Genomic DNA, 18,789 nt, shown 5'->3' with positions numbered 1-18,789 from the left:
TTTACACAACTGGCAACAACGAATTCGCAGGACTTCCTGCGCACCACCGCGGCAGACAACGCCACACTAGTTAAAGGGTGTTAATTGGCCGGGCTCGGTGGCTAACGCCAGTAATCCCAGCACTTTGGGAGGCCGAGGCGGGTGGATAACCTGAGGTCAGGAGTTCAAGCAATCTGGCTAACGTGGTGAAACCCCATCTCTACTAAAAATCCAAAAAATTAGCCGGGCGTGGTGGCGCGCTTGTAATCCCAGCTACTCCGGAGGCTGAGTCAGGAGAATGGCTTGAACCCGGGAGGAGCAGGTTGCAGTGAGCCGAGATCGCGCCATTGCACTCCAGCCTGGGCAACAAGAGCGACACTCCGTCTCAAAACAAAAAAACAGGGTGTTAATTTTCCGGTCCTCGGAGGGCGGGCCATGGTTGCCGACCGCTGCGAGCCCAGAACTGCCTGCAGGATCAGGCAGCAGCCACGGCGGCCACCGAGGCTCCCAGCCGCCCCCAGCCGGGGCGAGAGCACGCGCCTCCCGGACCCGCGCCTCCGGGCTCCACTCGGGCCGCAGCTGCGAAAGCAGCGAGAGCGCGCGTCCTACAGATCACCTTCAAGGGGGCGGGAAGAACGGCCCCAGGCGGGCCCACCTAGTGACAAGACGTCCGCCAATAAAAACTCGAATTCGCTCTCGGGTCCCGCCCACAAGTAGCCGCAGGTGCCCAATCCCCGCCGCGCTAACAGTCTTCGCCCAGGGTGTCCAGAACACGGGGGCGGGTCCATTAGGGACTAAATTAAGAAAACAAGGCCTGGAGTGGTAAGAAGGTGGAGAAGTGAGGCGGGGACTGCGCCCGCGAAACGCCCGCTCCCCCGCCCGCCCTGGCTCCCCTGGGACGGCCGCTGCGGGCCGAGTGTCGCGATCGTGGTAAACAAAGGCTGGCAGGAGGCGGGGGCGGGAGTAACGGTCAGGTGACAGCGCCGAGAGCATTTCGCAATCGCTTTAATGGGGCTTCGCTGGCCCGCGGTCCTGGGGACCCCAGCTTGACCCCGTCATTCCTCCCGGGGACAGAACCAACGGTCGTCCCACGAACGGGAAGGCTGGATCTGAGGCGGTCGCACTCCCTCGCGCTTCCTGAAATAAAAAGCGGCGCCCCGTTCGCAGCCCGGCGGCAACAAGCAGGACCCGTCCGCCCAGCCGCGTCCCCCAGCGACTCCCGGCCCCGCGGCGACCAGGCCACCGCACCCGCGGCCACCCCCAGTCCCGACGGCCACCCACTCCCACCCCGCCCCCGCCAGGCCGCGCCAGCCGCACCGCGGTTCCGGGCCGTGGTGCAGGAAGCGCGGGCGCCCTCCTTCAGGGCTGTCGCCAACGAGCGGGGCAGGAAGACCCCCAGGTGAGCCCCGGAGGCCCCTCGCCTCAGAAAGGGGTTCTGCAGCTCAGCGGCAGCTTCTCCGCACACCGCCCGTCCGGCTCCGAGAGGCCGGCCGCCGCTGGCTGCCCTCCCGCGGACACCCCCGGTCAGGACCGCCGCCGCCCCTCCGCCCCGAGGACTCGGGCTCTGGCCGGTTCCTCGCCTTTCGGCCGGTCCTGGAGCTGCCACCCCTGGTACCTCTCCGTGAAGGCTGGAAGCGGCCAGCAGCGGCGAACCAAGCGGTCCCTCAGCGGCCGGCGGCGCAGCGCACTCTCAGCGCCGGCGTCTGGGGCAGCTCACAACAAAGGAAACATGTGACCGTCCGGGCCAAAACACTGAGCGTCACCGACCCCTGGCCAATCCGGGTGGGCGTCCTCCGCTGCGGGGCACCCTGGGAGATGTAGTTCCCGCTTCCCGGGGGCCACCTGGGGGTTCCGCCATGGGAGTAGGTGTCGGGTGCCCAGGAGGACGAGACCCACTCCAAGGGCTTTTGACGCAAAAACACTTGGTTTTAAGTAGAGACAGTTAAAGAAATGCATCTTGTGTAAGGACCCGAGTGAGAAGACAGAGTCGTTTGTTTCTTGCCCTCAAAGGCCCCTGCCACGTCCCAAGGAAAAAGCCCGCGACCAGCTTGAGTCCCAGCTTAGAGATCTTTTTATTTGATCCTTTGATATAAAATCAGAAATGAGGCTTGAGGGTCTGAAGGGTGGAAGAGACGAAAAACCTAGTTCCTCGAAGGAGCAAGGAAAACCATCTCTCTCTTTTTTTTTTTTTTTTTGAAAAATCTGTTACTGGTATCAGATCCTAGGTTACCCTTTTACATTAAACGCACAGGCATGTGGACCAAAGCTGTCGCAAATCCCTGTTTTCCAAGGTAGATGGTGTCCCTAAAGGACATTATTTTGTCGTTTTGTGTCTGCAAGTTTTTTGTTTTGTTTTGCTTGAGACAGAGTCTTGCTCTGTTGCTCAGGCTGGAGTGCAATGGCGCGATCTCAGCTCATTGCAACCTCTGCCTCCTGGGTTCAAGCGATTCTCCTGCCAGCCTCCCCAGTAGCTGGGATTACGGGCGCCCAGAACCTGTAATCTCATCTTTTTTATAATATAATTTAAAAATTTTGAACCCGGGAGGAGCAGGTTAATTATAAAAAATTACATATTTTTTAGTAGAGACGGGTTGGCCAGGCGGGTCTTTAACTCCTGGCCTTAAGTGATCTGCCCGCCTCAGCCTCTCAAAGTGCTGGGATTACAGGCGTGAGTCACTGCGCCCGGCCTGCAGGTATTCTTTTAAAGGATGAGTATGCCTCCTGATTTTGCAACCACTTAACTAGTTTTTGGTTTCTGATACCAAATTTAAAAATCTGTATTTTCTATATGTCATGAATACAATCATGCCTCTATTAAATAAGGGTTGTGTTCTGATGACCAGAGGTGGAAACAATGTGGAAGGCCTATATACAGGCCTTTTAAACATGCTTTTTAGGCCTCTTTTCCATCTCTTATTCAATTATTTTAGTTATTTCTTCTGGTATGTATATATTTCCAAATACTGTATGACTATTTCCCACTAAGGAAGCTATCTTTCTCATAATCTGGTTAAATCATTACTGTTCATGCTAATGAGACTATGTATTTATTATTCATTGTTGAAACAAATCATATGCAATTTCCCATCTTGTATGGTTTTTGATTTTCCTTGGAGTTTTAATAATTGCCCTCTTTCTTTGCTTATTTTATTTTGTTTTTGAGATGGAGTCTTGCTCTGTTGCCCAGGCTAGAGTGTGGTGGCACGATCTCAGCTCACTGCAACCTCTGCTTCCTAGGTTCAAGTAATTCTCCTGCCTCAGCTTCCTGAGTAGCTGGGATTACAGGCACATGCCACCACACCCAGCTAATTTTTGTATTTTTAGTAGAGACTAGGTTTCGCCATGTTGGTCAGGCTGGTCTCGAACTACTGACCTCGTGATCCACCCACCTCAGCCTCCCAAAGTGCTGGGATTACAGGCATGAGCCGCCGCACCCGGCCCTCTTTGCTTATTTTATTGTGTATCTATTACAATCTCCTCTAAGTTTCTCTAAAACGATAAAATGCTTTCAGTACAACTCCATACAATCAAACCCATCAGACAATCCATCCTGTGTGTGTGTGTGTGTGTGTGTGTGTGTGTGTGTATCTGTACTTTTTTTCTTAGAGTCATTGGTCCGTAGGTCTTTTTTGGGAAGCTTGCTTCTCTGTCTTGGGTCTTCCTTTCTCCAGCATCTAGCATTTTCTTCTGTGATTTCTAGTGTTGCCTCATATTTTGGTAGAGCACATTCCTCTTAAATAGCTTCCTGAGAAAAGGTCCACGAGACATAAATCTTTTTGAACTTTTCTTGTCTAAAAATATCATCGCTCTCCTTTTACCTTTGAATGATGATGTAGCCTAGGTTTACAATCTAGATTATAAATTATGTTTATTCAGGATCTCGAAGATACTGCTTAATTAACACCTGGATTCCGGTATTGCTGTCAAGAAGTACAATGCCATTCTTATACTGACCTTTTGTATTTGTTAATGTCTGCTTAATAGTTCCCAGTCGTCAGGGAGTAACTGCTGAATAGGTTCACGTGGTCTTCTCTTAGCCACTCCTTCACTTATGAGCACCCCAGGCTCACGGATTAGCCTTCTTCAGTTTTGTTATTCCTTGTGGTTTAAGACAATTTCTGGACTTTGGAACTTTTATTTATTTATTTATAATTTATTTTTATTTTTGAGACAGAGTCTTGCTCTGTCACCCAGGCTGGAGTGCAGTGGCAATCTTGGCTCACTGCAACGTCTGCCTCTTGGGTTCAGTAATTCTCCTGTCTCAGCCTCCTGAATACCTGGGACTACAGGTGCCCACCACCACGCCCAGCTAATTGTTGTATTTTTAGTAGAGATGGGGTTTCACCATATCGGTCAGGCTGGTCTCGAACTCCTGACCTCAGGTCATCTGCCTGCCTCCCCATTCACTAGGCTAGCTCCAGCTCCTCCTTCTGGGAGGCAGCTTGGGAGTTGCTCTTCTGGGGAACTCTCCTTTTCCCCCTTATCCCCCCCTGGGCTAAGTATCTTCCTTCTATCTTCCCACAGTAGCCTGTCCTTACACAGATCACACTCATTGTTTGAGTGTATTGTATTGTATGATTTTTTAGAGACAGGTTCTTGCTCTCTTACCCAGGCTGGGGTGCAGTGCCATGATCTTGGCTCACTGAAACCTTGAACTCCTAGGCCCAAGTGATCCTCCTCTCCCAGCTCCCTGAATAGCTAGAAGTACAAGTGCATGCCACCTTGCTTAGATAATTTTTAATTTTTTAAAAAACACGGGGAGTCTTGCTATGTTCCCAGGCTGGTCTCAAACTCCTGGCCTCAAGTGAACCTCCTGCGTCAGCCTTCCAAAGTGTTGGAATTACCGGTGTGAACCACCTTGCCCAGCCTGTCCAGGGTTATTTATGTGCCTTTCCCAACTGAGTACCCTTTGAGGTCAGGGATCATCTTATTCATTTTGTATCCCAGTGCACCTAACAGGTGTTCAATATGTATCTGTTAACTGATAGAATGATCTCTACTTCTTAAAGGAACCTGAGAGACAGAAAAAGTGCCAGTAGACCCTTTGGGATCAACTTGGAGCTCACTTACATGATGAGGTCCTCAGATTCTCTTGGGGAGAGTGCAGAATCATCAAACACAACACTGAGAGAGGGAGGGAGAGGGCCGCAGGCAGGCAGCCTTGGAGACAGGAGACCCTGGAGCACAGGCAGAGCCTATCCAGTGAGTGGGGGCTCCTCAGGCACCCAGAATATGGGTGGTCCTGGCATTGGTGGAGAGCCCTGGGGTGAGGCCTATCCCACAGGTCAGTCGGCGTGGTTGGGTAGCAGCCTTTTCCTCAGCTGCGGCTGGAACAGAATCTGAGCTGTCAAGTCCAGAGGGAATCTGCTGAAATTGAGTGAGATGAAGCCATCATGTGATTTACTTTGTGTATTGTTTACAACCCAAGTCTGCCTGGAGGTAGACAGCTGGAGTCAAGGGAACAAGAAGGTCTTCAGACCTATTTCCTCTCCTTTCAGGGATAGAGGATATCATGCCATATTGTGTCTTCTTGCAAACCTCTGAGAGTCATCCTTGTTTTGCTCTCCATAGCATCCATGACAGCCCTTAAGATTTGAAGGTGGCTGGGCCGAGCGCGGTGGCTCACGCCTCTAATTCCAGCACTTTGGGAGACTGAGGCAGGCGGATCACGAGGTCAAGAGATTGAGACCATCCTGGCCAACATGGTGAAACCCCGTCTCTACTAAAGATAAAAAAATTAGCCGGGCATGATGACTCGTGCCTGTAATCCCAGCTACTCAGGAAGCTGAGGCAGGAGAATTGCTTGAACCTGGAAGGCAAAGGTTGCAGTGAGCTGAGATTGTGCCATTGGACTCCAGCCTGGTGACAGAGTGAGACTCTGTCACAAAATAAACAAAAAATGATTTGAAGGTGGCCAAGCATCCCTAGTTCCAGCCACTCATTTCTTCCCCCTGCAGCCTCTTCCCCATGCAGTGGTCTCAACCATTTCCTAGACATCCCAAATACTTTCAGACCTCGCTGACTCCCCTCTTGGCCTCCAGCTCTTGGGGTCTCCCCTATCCCCAATTGTAGCAGAAACACTGGTCATCCTTTAAGGCCCATCTATGGTGCCACCTCTTTGGTGGGGTCTTCTCTGCCTCACTCCTCTCTCCCTGACTTGCTTCGAAGCAGTGCACACCTTCCAGTCCTTTAGAAAGTGACACCTGTGCTGTTTTCACCCAGGGTCCTTTCACGAGCTACAAGGTCAGCGCTTTGAGCTCCTTTCCCGTAACAAATCCCAGTCAAAAAGCAGTGGTGAATAGAGATTGTACTGAAGCCTTCACGAAGAGAGAACTGTGTGGAATATCATGCTACAAAACTCCGCAGCAATCCCGCCTCTGCTCCCTCACCTCAGTGCCCCTTTCCCCACTGATCCCCTCTCTCTGGGCCTCTCTCCAGCCACACACTTGGGTTTCCTCCCTTTGTGTGATCTCTGCCACCTTCTTCCCAAACACACTCCCTCCTCCCATCTCTGTTTCTGGAATATATATTTTCACCCTCATCACCTTGCAAACAAGACAGCTCCCCTCTTCAGAAGACAGAGAACATCGTAAATAAAATGATTCCTGTCCACCCCATCCCCACCCCGTTTTCCTTGACCCATGTTTAACATCTCAGCAAGCCTGCTGTACAATACTCCCCTCTCCAGAGTGTTGAGTGAAGGGGAAAGTAAACACACTATTTGCTCAGGCACCTGAGCCTCTGAGGTCTTGAGGGCCACACCCCTCCCTGCCTCCCTTCTTCGCTGTGAGGTCAGGTGATGCATTTCTGAAGCCCTATTGGATGAAGAGGTCTGACCCTCCCTAGCCATTTAGATACCAGGAAAAACTTGAATTGCCCTTCTGGGGCCCGACTCCCACTCCAGCCCAGCCACTCGTGGGCCTCTCTAGGCCAGGCAAAGCTTGTGATCAGAGATACCAGCATTAAATTTCAAGAAGGAAAGACATAGCTGGAAATTTTGCTTTGAAATCTGGGTAAAAAGGAAATCTGCGGCCTGGAAGGCGAGCTCCCCCCACTCCTTCACGGAGCCTTTTCCCTCCTGGGTGCCATCTGCCTCACAGTGTCCTTCCTCACAGCTGAAGGAAGAAGTGGGCCTTTCCATCTCATGGGAAGGGGAGGGAAGTGGCAATCCTTGGTTTGTTCCTAAAACTGTCCTTTGCAGGTTGAAGTTGATGAGGTGCCAGGCGATCAGCGCCTGAGTGGCCTCAGGATTTTCTTTGTGACCAAACCTACCCAGATGCAGATAAGGTGGTGGTCATCACCAGGAGCCCCGGGTTCTGACTTCAGAGGGGTAAGGCACACCTGCATGCTTCCTCCACTGTGATGCCAGGCCTAGCTACACCCTTTTATTCTGCCCTGCGGACATCTGATTTCATCTCCATGTAGAGTTCCTGCTGTTGCCTGCATGACATTTAGGAGGCATGTACTAATGTTAACTGATTTTTCTCTGCCGTGCCTGGCACTGCTCTCCTTCCAAGTGCTTGGAGTTTCTGAGAGTGTGTCTGGTCCACCTGTGGTCTTGGTTTCCTGGGCAGCCCTCCCAGAATCCTGCAGTGGGTGTGGAGGGACGGGGTTGGACCTATCCAAGGGGGTCTGCAGCAGACCTCCTCTTCTGTTCTTGAAAGACCCCATCCGGTTTCTTAACAAATCAACTGTTAAGGCTGAAACAACAGTCTCTGGCCCAAGAATAATCAATGTAGTAATCTCACCCGAGGCTGTGCTCATCGGAGGCTCCCTCTGAAGCACCCATTCAGCACAATGCGACCACCCAAAAGCTGCAGTGCAGATCACAGAGCAGTTTCCACATACCGATAGTCCAGGGACTACCCTAGTGTATGTCGTGCCATTGTTCACTCTCTCACATAAGCTCAGCAATAGGACACTCATATCCTCTCTCTCCCTATAAAGAGTTAAAATTTCAGTGTTCCCAGTTTAGCTTTAAAGTTGAAGAGTCTCGTTTCAAAATTTAGATTTACTTCTGGTATGTCTTCGAGTAAATGAATCTTTTTCAGCCTCAGTTTTCTCATCTCTAAAGTGGGATAAAAACACTTCATAGAATTGTTATGAGGATTAAATGAGAAAAACTGTATATACATACCATGCTTGGGATATAACAAATGCTCAATAACAGCCAGAATTGTTGTGGTTGACCTTCTCCTCCACCAATTCTGTGTCCCCTAGGATTTGTACTTTGCTTTAAGAACAGGAGAGGTAAAGAAGGAAAGAAATGAAAAGCAGAGGAGTACGTAACCTCTATGATACACATTTGAAGAACAACCCTGGAGAAATGAAATGATTTTAAAACCTAGAAACCAAAGCCAGCTTTTCCAAACACCCATCCAGGATTCTATCCTCTAAAGAGAGATCGTCAACCAAGTGGAGCAAACAATCTGCCTCTGTTCTTAAAATATATACACGCAAAAGGCCAAATAACTGAGCTTAAACTTGATTGCCTCTGGGTTGCCGACCAAGAATTGGGGAATCAGCAGTCATGGATTGATGAAACCTACATTTCTTTCACTAACCTTTTGACATCAAAAAAAAAAAAAAGAGAGAGAGAGACAGAAGAAAAGAAAAAACAGCTATGTGCATATATGTACTATTCAAATATTTTTAAAAACATTAATGATTTGTGATCAAAATGAGCACCTGTGTTCACTATTGCACGGTCTCTTTTGCTTCCAACCCCGGAGTGCTCAGAGACTGGCCTAGTAAACAAGGAGGCCTCCCAGGTCACCAGCACAGAGGGACAGAGCCTCTTGACCCCGCTTGTGACAGCGTCGCAAGCACATGCCTGACATACTTTGGAAAGCCTGCCTGGTTCTATTGCTGGTACATGAAAGTTTTGCTCCGGCAGCAAATCTCTAAATTTAGATGCTTTTCAGGATGAACTCTGAGTGATCTTTGTCCCGAAGACTAGTGAGAAGTTGGAGGGCACTTTGCTTTTCATTTATTTTTATTTTCATTTTTTTGTCTTTTTTTAAATTTTTTGTTCTTTTTTTTTTTGCTTTTCATTTATTAATTCAAATGCCAGAGTTGATAGTTTATAGTGCAAGACTCGTGAAGATTACTGTATTAATGGAAAATCAAACAAACAAGATTTCTGCTTTATAGTTCTCACAAAAATTTTACCCTGGGTTTGTTTTATTTGATGTGAGTTAGCAAAGTATTACCATGATCTCTTATTATAATATGGGATTATAATATGGTAATACTTTGTAAAGTCAAGTGAAATAAAACAAACCCAAAAGTTCTTTTCCTATTAACTCTATGGGAGTGTCTCAGATTAACACAATTTAGGAATTTTACCTCTAATATAAATGTCTTGATGCATAAAATTTGGCATTTTGATTGACGAAAAGATACTTTCCCAACAAATTGAGAAGAAATTAAAGACAGAACCTTTAAGGAATGCTGCATATACTTTAGCAAAGAACTGGCTCCTGGCAAGGCCAGCTCCACCAGTGTGTCTTTACAGAGAGTCAGGAATATACCTTTGGGGCCGGGTGCAGCAGCTCACACCTGTAAACCCAGCACTTTGGGAGACTGAGGTGGGTGACCTGAGGTCAGGAGTTCAAGACCAGCCTGGCCAACATGGTGAAATCCTGTCTCTACTAAAAATACAAAAATTAGCCAGGGGTGGTGGCGTGCACCTGTAGTCCCAGCAGAGGGAAGGCTGAGGCAGGAGAACCACTTGAACCTGGAGGTGAAGGTTGGAGTGAGCCAAGATCACACATTGCACTCCAGCCTGGGCAACAGAGTGAGACTTTGTCTCAAAACCCAGGAAAAAAAAAAAAAGAAATAAAAAGAATAATTCAGATCCTGTCTCTGTTAAGGTAATGTTGGGTGGTTTATTTAACTGCTTTGATTGTTGGCTTGTTTGTCTGAAAATAGAATCTAGTAACACCTTCTTATTATAAGAATTAAATGACAGCTTATTAAAAAAGAGCACCTAGCTCTCAATAAACGGTATGCATTATTCAGTGAAGACATAATGGTGAGTGTAATTCCGTCAGAATGTAACGGTTAAGTGCTATTGTGACAGGCCCTAACACTGCATTGACATATCCTAGCAAAGGAAGTTTCTTATCGGAGAACATCATGGGGTAATGGAAGAAGATACACAGTAGAAGAGAGGGCCTCTGGGGAGCCCCACCATTACTTTCTCAGCCACTCAGATACCCTGGACAAAGCACCTAATTCCCTTGGTTCCTAGTTTTGTCATATGTAAAAGGAGCACTGTTCCTTGCACCTGAGAGAGTGTCAGGCTAAACTCTTTCCAAAGGTCTGTTAGATTTTGGAAGCACTGGGTATTCATAAAGTACTGCTTTATAACCTCCCTTGGTAGATATTCTACACTTTGTTCAACTACCCCATTGGTTTTAAATACTGATGTTGGTGTTTTTCTTCTCCATTTTGATAGAGAAAACTAGTCTCGCTCCGTCACCCAGGCTGAATGCAGTGGCGCAATCTTGGCTCACTGCAACCTCCACCTCCTGGGTTCAAGCGATTCTCCTGCCTCAGCCTCCCAAGTAGCTGGGACTACAGGTGTCTGCCACCATGCCCAGCTAATTTTTGTATTTTTAGTAGAGACAGGGTTTTGCCATGTTGGTCAGGCCGATTTTGAACTCCTGACCTCAGGTGATCCACCCATCTTGGCCTCCCAAAGTGCTGGGATTACAGGCATGAGCCACCGCGCCCCGCCCAATCCTGGGTAGGAACTTTGGTGGAAAAGTTATTTTGGTCCAAGAAACACCCAATTCAGGACATACCTCGGGGCACATGAATTCTTTGGGAAGGAATAGTGTGGACATCAGAGGTTACAAATGACCAGAAATCCGGTTCCAGTTCCGGAAGTGAAAAGCCAGCTTTCTAGGCTAATGGGAGATGGGGAGGACATAGCTGCTCACTTTAGCATCAAACTGAATGAACCCAGTTCCTACCCCAAACCTTTACAACAGCTCTCCCACTCCTTAAGTGAAGCTGTCCCCAAAGGCTTTCCAAGCTGGGTCCTGGGGAGCACCTCTTCCTATACAGACCCCATTGCTCAGGGACAGCCCTGAGCCAACCTGCCTCGCTCCAAGCCATCCCACTCCTGTGGCTAACTGAAGTCTGCCCTGCTCACCGCCCTGCTGGTGGGACACTTTGCCTCCCCCGGTTCTGCCCCTAGCTTTTTCTATTTTTAGCTCCCAACTCTGGGACGTTATAGAATAAACAATCACATGCACTATGACATTTGTGACATTGCTGGCTTGTGCTCCCTACTATCTTCTCATTAATTATCCCTTGCTCTAAAAAGAAGAAATTAATAGTTTTTAAAATCCCTTTCCCCTCAATTTGAAAGGATTACACAACAGTTGTAGAAAAATCTATAAAGCATAAAGAAGAAATTGGGTATCATCTATGATTTTCTGACCCAAAGTCAGCTACTGTTTCGTCCTTTATATCCGTGTTTATAGTATATTTATATCTACTGTATAGACTTTTGCATATTTGAGCTTAGGCTACACATATAAAATAAACCCAGGTCAGTATTTAGTCCGTGGTTTTCTGTTCCCTTCTCTCTGGTCTGTCTGGATTGGCTTCCTCTTCCCAGTTCCAACGACATCGATCTGCAGTTTGGAGCTAGCTTCTATCAGCATGTTATTAACAAACATTGAGATAAATGAGGGGTTTCATATGCTAAAAAAAAAGTCCTTCTCCAAGTTGAAGATGGTTTAGGTTCGTCAACTCTGCCGACGTGATTCCTAGGATAACTTTATTTTTGCTGTTTTTAAAATTTCTTTTTTTTTTATTTTTAGAGACGGGGTCTCGCTATGTTGCCCAGGCTGGAGTGCAGTGGCTATTCACAGGTGCGATCCCACTACTGATCAGCACGGGATTTTGACCTGCTCCGTTTCTGACCTGGGCCGGTTCACCCCTCCTTAGGCAACCTGGTGGTCCCCTGCTCCCGTGAGGTCACCATATTGATGCCGAACTTAGTGCAGACACCCCATCAGCATAGTGCACTGCAGCCCAGAACTCCTGGGCTCAAGCGATCCTCCAGCCTCAGCCTCCCGAGTAGCTGGGACTACAGGCACACGCCACCGCGCCCGGCTAAAATTTCTTACTATGTAATTGCTTCTGGTGTTCCCCTACATTTTTATTTTTATATTCCCCTTTTTTCCTTTTTCATGAAAGAGAGAATTGTAATATCATTAAAATAAATATTTCATTAAATATTATTCATAATGACGAAGCTATCTATTTAAGTATTTCACATATATTTTTCAGAGGGTCAGAACTCGTCTACAGGCTGCTTTACGTTGTTTTATCATTTAAGACTACTAGGAACGTTTTCCATGTTTTATTAGGTCCACCCAGTTATCCCGTTTCCTTGACCCCACACTGATAATAACAGCAACGGCCCACATTTCCTGAGCACCGTCGTAGGTGCCTAAATGCTTTATCCTATTTATTAAATGTATTATCTTGTTTAATCTCCACACAACGCCGTGAGGTAGTGACTACTGTTAGCTGCCCCCAATTGACAGAAAAACTGAGGGTTGGGATCTTTAACCAGCTTGCCCACAAAGCTGAAGTTGGGAAGTCTGGCTCTAGATTTGGTGCTTTCTCTAATCCAGTATAGAGTTCTGTTTGCTTCATGACGTCCCTTGGTAGATAGTCTACACTTCATTCAACTACTCCATTGGTTTTTAGATACTGATGTTGGTGTTTTCTTCTCTATTTTGATAACTCTGCAAGAGACATTTACATGCACACACATAGTTTTGTTGCTTCTAGTGCCGGATTTTCTTTTCTTTTTCTTTCTTTCTTTTTTTATTTTTTTATATTTGAAACAGAGTCTTACTCTATCACCCAGACTGGAGTGCAGTGGTGCCATCTCGGCTCTCTGCAACCTTTGCCTCCCAGGTTCAAGTGATTCTCCTACCTAAGCCTCCCAAGTAGCTGGGACTACAGGTGCACACCACCACACCTGGCTAATTTTTGTATTTTTAGTAGAGACAGGGTTTCACCATGTTGGTCAGACTGGTCTCGAACTCCTGACCTCAAATGATCCACCTGCCTTGGCCTACCAAAGTGCTAGGATTACAGGCGTGAGCCACCACGCCTGACCCCAATGCTTGATTTTTTCATGGTTAATTATAGGAAATGGAAAGGGAGAAACATTTTTTCCAAAGGTTTTATTCTTTTTTTTTTTTTTTTTTTTTGAGACGGAGTCTTGCTCTGTCACCAGGCTGGAGTGCAGTGGCACAATCTCGGCTCACTGAACCTCTACCTCCCGAGTTCAACACATTCTCCTGCCTCAGCCTCCCGACTAGCTGTGTTTATAGGTGCGTGCCACCATGCCTGGCTAATTTTTGTATCGTTAGTAGAGACGGGGTTTCACCATGTTGGTCAGGATGGTCTCGATCTCTTGACCTCGTGATCCACCCGCCTCAGCCTCCCAAAGTGCTGCGATTACAGGTATAAGCCACCGCACCTAGCCTCAAAGGTCTTATTCTGAAGGACTTTATTGAATGAACCAATGGGAGAAGACGAAGAGAATTTAGCTCTTTTTCCACAGGCTGGCTTCCTGAGCTCCACGCTATGGAGTTAGGGGAGGGAAGGAGAGCCACTGAGGAATAGGGTCCCTTCTGGGCTGTTTGGGGCCTCTCCCACCATGGAATAGTCCTGGCTTCCTGCTGTCATAACATTTACCACAGGTTTTGTAACTTGTTTCATTATGTTACCCACACTTCAATAAAAGGACTGTTTTTCTTCTTTGCACCCTGGGGCTTAACATAATGTGCAGCTCATAGTGGGTGCTTAATAGCTGCTTGTTGAATGAAGAATGAAGGGTGGAGAAAGACCTCTTTTAACTGTGAACTCTCATTTTCAATCAGGTCAACTGTGATAGGAGCAATACTTAGCTGGGGTGTGTAAGCATGTCTTTTTATTCGGATGCTTTGACAGCTTGGGGCCTTCTGGATTCCCAAAGGAACTCCATATCGCGGTTAGGGACTTCTTAAGAGCTAGCAATCAACTTGCCCAGGAGCATGCGTTTCGTAGGCAAGCCAACCAACCCAAGACCGTACTGTTGCGGTGTTGCTAATGTATTCGGATGTGACAGGTTTTTGTTGTTTGAGATAATACCTGGAGTTTTTTGTTTTATGTTTAAGATGATTAAGGAGCTTGGACACAAGGGTGAGGTTGGAGTTAAAGTTTAATAAGTGAAAGAAGAAAGCTTTGTGCAGCAGAGAGGGGAGCACACTGTGTTTATGCCCACAAAAGGAGAAGAAACTTTTCTGGGGGAGCCTCCTGATGATACAAAGGGCTCTCCAAAACCCCTTCCCTTGCTGTCTACCTAAAGCAAGCTAGCCAACTCCTCTCAATACCCCAGCCACCTCCCTCATGAGAGCTAGGTAACAGGCAAGTCGGGACAACCTCATGCTCTACAGCCCACTGAAATTATTCAAACTAGCCAGTCCTAAGCCTGTTTGCCCTGCCTTGCCCATGCCGTCCTGTGAAAAGCATGACAAAAGCTCTCGCCCGCATTTTCCCTTTGCTCCCACTGGCTCGTGACCCACCCTGGCACTTCCCCATGTGGCCTTGCCTGGCATGATGTGGCCTCTTAGGAACTGTGAGTAATGAACTTTTTTTTTTTTGGTGGGTTGCAGGTTTTCCTGGGTGAATTTTCTTTTCTTTTTTCTGAGACGGAGTCTCTCTCTGTCGCCAGGCTGCTGTGAGTGGTGCAATCTCGGCTCACCGCAACCTCTGCCTCCTGGGCTCAAGCAATTCTCCTGCCTCAGCCTCCCACGTAGGTGGGACTACAGGCTCCCACCACTACGCCCAGCCAATTTTTGTATTTTTAGTAGAGATGGGGTTTCACTATGTTGGCCAGAATGGTCTCGATCTCTTGACCTCATGATCCACCTGCCTTGGACTCCCAACGTGCTGGGATTACAGGTGTGAGCCACCGCACCTGGCCTATTTTCTTAATTTTTTTTTTTAAATTTTGATTTTAAGTTCTGGAATACATGTGCAGAATGTGCAGGTTTGTTACATAGGTATACATGTGCTATGGTGGTTTGCTGCACCTATCAGCCCATCGTCTAGGTTTGAAGCCCTGCATGCATTAGGTATTTGTCCTAATACTTTCCCTCTCCTTCCCCCCTTCCCCTCAGTGTGTGATGCTCCCCTCCTTGTGTCCATGTGTTCTCACTGACAAACTATCTTTTTGATGGCAGTCATTTCATCCATTGGCCTCACTGTACCTGAATTATGACAATAAAACCTATTATTTTTTGAGAGAGAGTCTTGCTCTGTCGCTCAGGCTGGAGTGCAATGGCAAAATCTCGGCTCACTGCAACCTCCATCTCCTGGATTCAAGCAAGTCTCCTGCCTCAGCTTCCCGAGTAGCTGGGATTACAGGCATGCACCACCACACCCAGCTAATTTTGTATTTTTAGTAGTGATGGGGTTTCACCATGTTGGCCAGGCTGGTCTCAAACTCCTGACCTCATGATCTGCCCACCTCAGCCTCCCAAAGTGCTGGGATTACAAGCGTGAGCCACCTTGCCCAGCCCAAAAACATTTTTTAAAACAGAGTGCTGCAGTTGACAGTGACTGAGATGGTGGCGGGTGAAACGTTGTGACAATGTAGGAGAACATTGCAGTAGGGTTGCAAGATGTAAGTGACAGTAATAGCAGCATTAACTAACAGAGTAGAATGGTTAACAGCCCGGGAGACAGCATGGTAATTATGATCATTGATAGCAATTAATCTTATAAGCATAAGACTTACTGCTTCACGGGACAGTTTACGCATATTATCTACTATGTTTCTCACAAGATAAGCTTTTAGATAAGATTATTATTCTGTCTGATTATAGAATGGGAGAGGCCTTCTAGTGGGTTCATAGGACCGGAAATAAAATTGGAGATCACCTGATCCAATCTTCTTAGAATACAATTGAGGGAACTGAGGCCCAGTGAGTGGAAGGGAGTCTGGCTTTGTCTGACCCCATCCCTCCTGGCTGTGTTCACAGATGTTCTCTGCTAATTAAGCACAACCTGATTAAGGAGCCATCTCATAGTTTGGCAGGAGGTAGAGCTCCAGCAGCTGGGGTTTTTGAGATCAGTCCCTCAGGCTTCTTTCCCTCTGAAGTCTGGCTGATGCCCCTCGGTTACCACCCAAGGTCCACCATCTCTGGCTTGGGCCAGGGCTAAGCCAAGACCCCAGGCTAGGTCCTTTCACGTCTGCTCACAGCACTTTACAACAACAGCGCCTCTCACACTCCCTGTGACAGTGACTGAGAAGGACCTGGCCCTCCTACAGGGTAATTGCCTTTATGTCCTTGGGATGCCAGGCTAGTCTGGCATTAGGGACCCAGGCAGGAGATCCAGGTCACATGTGGTTTCGTGGCAGTGGCTTGCTTACAAGTCATTTCCATTCCATAAGCCAGTTCAGAGTGGAACTAGACACAACACCAGGGATAGGAGACCTGAATTACTGGTCCAGATGCCTCAAATTGCCTGAAAATGAAATTCGCCTTGGAGCCTAATGGTAGGTGGAATTTGCTGCCTAAGGAGTTGGAGATAAAGTTTAAAGTCCTCTGGGCAGGGAGCTGGCAGTGCTGCTGGAGACACTTCCCTCTGATTTCACAAGCACCCACATGTATGAAAGAACCACTGGGAGCCGGGGCATTTAAGGCGCAACTGATGGATCTGACTCTGTTCAGAATCCAAGAGCTTCCATTTGAGACAATATTTAATGGTAACAGCAAAGCTCGGTGGCAAAAGAAAGTGGCCGGTGCAGTCAAAGAAACAGAAACAGCAACAAATAAAAAGCACTCGAATAGTCTGAGCTAGTTTCTGCGTTATTAACTATAGCCAGGACCAGGTCAAACTCCTGTTGATGCCACCACCAGTAATAAAATCTGACAGCTTCCTCTGGATCACCACTTTCACCAACAAAACATCGTGCTGTATGTATGCTGAGGACAGGGCCCAGAGTCGGTGTGACAGTGCTGGCTTGTGGGAGGTCCAGTCTGAGAGGTGGTGGCCAGGAGGGTAGGGACCAGGGAGGCAGGAGCATGGTGGCCAATGGCTGGGTCACCAACCGGCTCAAACAGGATCCGGGTGAACTGTGGGCGTAAAGAACTATCAGATCAGTTAATGACAGAAGGAAACTGCGTTTTCTGATTTACGAAGTAATTCTGAACCAGGGAAGTGGGTAAGGCAGAAATGAACGCTGCGGGTCCGAGACAGCACCAGGAAAGTTCCAAATTCTTTCCCCTGACAGGAGCTCACGGCCCTGTGGCCTTGGATCTGGGATGGCTCAGGTTTTTAAAAATTAAATTCTAAATCAAATTTTGTAGATAGCTTCACCTGCAAGATGGTCTTTCTAGGCTTTCAATGGACCAGGTCTCTCAGGGAAGCCCAACGCCCACCTCCGTCCTTAGTTCCCAAAGTCCAATGTCCGTGACAGCTGGCAGTGCTGTGGCATTGGGCACGGGCGATATATTTAAGCCTCAGTGATAGTCTTTGAATTTTTCCTTCAGGATCCTGCCTCCCACTTCCTGGGATGAGAGCAAGGGGTGGGATCATAGAGAAATATACAGCAGTATGAATGACTGGAATCAGCCATCCACGATCCCTGTGGAGGCAACCACGGTGCTCCTTCATCTGTGGCATGAACGTAGTTCTTATAAAGGATTGAGAGAGAAGCTATTTCAACATTTGGTGTATTCCTTTTTTTTCCCTTTTGAGACGGAGTCTTACTCTGTCACCCAGGCTGAAGTGCAGTGGCGTGATCTCTGCTCACTGCAACCTCTGCATCCTGGGTTCAAGTGATTCTCCTACCTCAGCCTCCCCAGTGGCTGGGATTACAGGTGGATGCCACTACCACCATGCCCAGATAATTTTTGTATTTTTAGTAGAGACAGGGTTTCACTATGTCGGCCAGGCTGGTCTTGAACTCTTGACCTCAAGTGATCTGCCCGCCTCTGCCTCCCAATGTGCTGGAATTACAGGCGTGAGCCACCTCACACTTGGCCCCTTTCTTTTTTAAGCATTTAAACATGATTGGAATCACAATGTATGTGCAATTTTCATATCTTTTTTCTTAATAATTATCATTACTGTTCTTGTAATCACAAAAATACTGTGTGTGTGTGTATGTATGTGTGTGTGTTCCAATAAAAGCTCACTGGCAAAAGACACAGTGGGCTGGCTTCTTCCTGTGGTGGCAGCTTGCTGACCTCAGGTGTAGAGAGTGCAGTGTGCTCAGCCCCATCCTGGTACAGAACAAGGGGCAGCATTGATAAATCATGATTCACAACCATGAAAACAATGCTGCCCTCCTCTGGGATGCAGAGGTGCATCGGTCACATCTGTACCTGCCAGAAACTCACCATCTGGGACGTGCAGGGTGCTGCGGGGTAAGCAGCCGAGAGGTGAGATTGACACATAACTGCTTTCTGCTTAAATCTGTTTAAGCCCCATTTAATTTGGAGTCCCCTGGACTCAGAGTTAATCCCTAACGGAGGGCTCAATTCCCTGAGAGAGGAAAGCTAGGACTTTAACTCATAACTGAGATTGCCCAGGAAGCCCCAGTAGAGGTGGCTAATTTTTGCCCTCTGCCTCACGAGATGGACTTATCAGGACCTCAGCCAATCCAATTGACCTGAATGACAATCACTATTGCTTTACCGAGGTGGCTGGAGTTTTCCATCTTCTAAAATCAACACCCCTGTTCAATCACATTGAGGTAGTTTCTTGAGTGTT

General features: G+C 47.7%; 1 protein-coding gene across 3 annotated transcripts in view; it reads right to left on the bottom strand.

Annotated features, from left to right (window-relative positions):
* The window catches only part of KLHL24 (kelch like family member 24), a 49,579-nt gene extending 47,895 nt beyond the window's left edge, over positions 1 to 1,684 (bottom strand). For 2 of the 3 annotated variants that reach the window (XM_021674496.2, XM_021674497.2), the window contains exon 1: positions 1,595 to 1,684. The gene's annotated coding sequence lies outside the window, so the exon portion shown is untranslated. Of the gene's footprint in view, positions 1 to 634; positions 652 to 1,594 lie in introns of those variants that run through there. The other variant, XM_064366857.1, reaches the window with a different exon arrangement.
* Positions 1,685 to 18,789: the final 17,105 nt, after the last annotated feature.

The sequence above is a fragment of the Aotus nancymaae genome, unplaced genomic scaffold, assembly GCF_030222135.1.
Source record: "Aotus nancymaae isolate 86718 unplaced genomic scaffold, 86718_ANA_hifiasm-v0.15.2.pri h1tg000067l, whole genome shotgun sequence".
Classification (NCBI taxonomy): Eukaryota; Metazoa; Chordata; class Mammalia; order Primates; family Aotidae; genus Aotus; species Aotus nancymaae.
The sequence above is the reverse complement of the archived record's forward strand: the minus strand, read 5'-3'. Positions and strand labels throughout refer to the sequence as shown.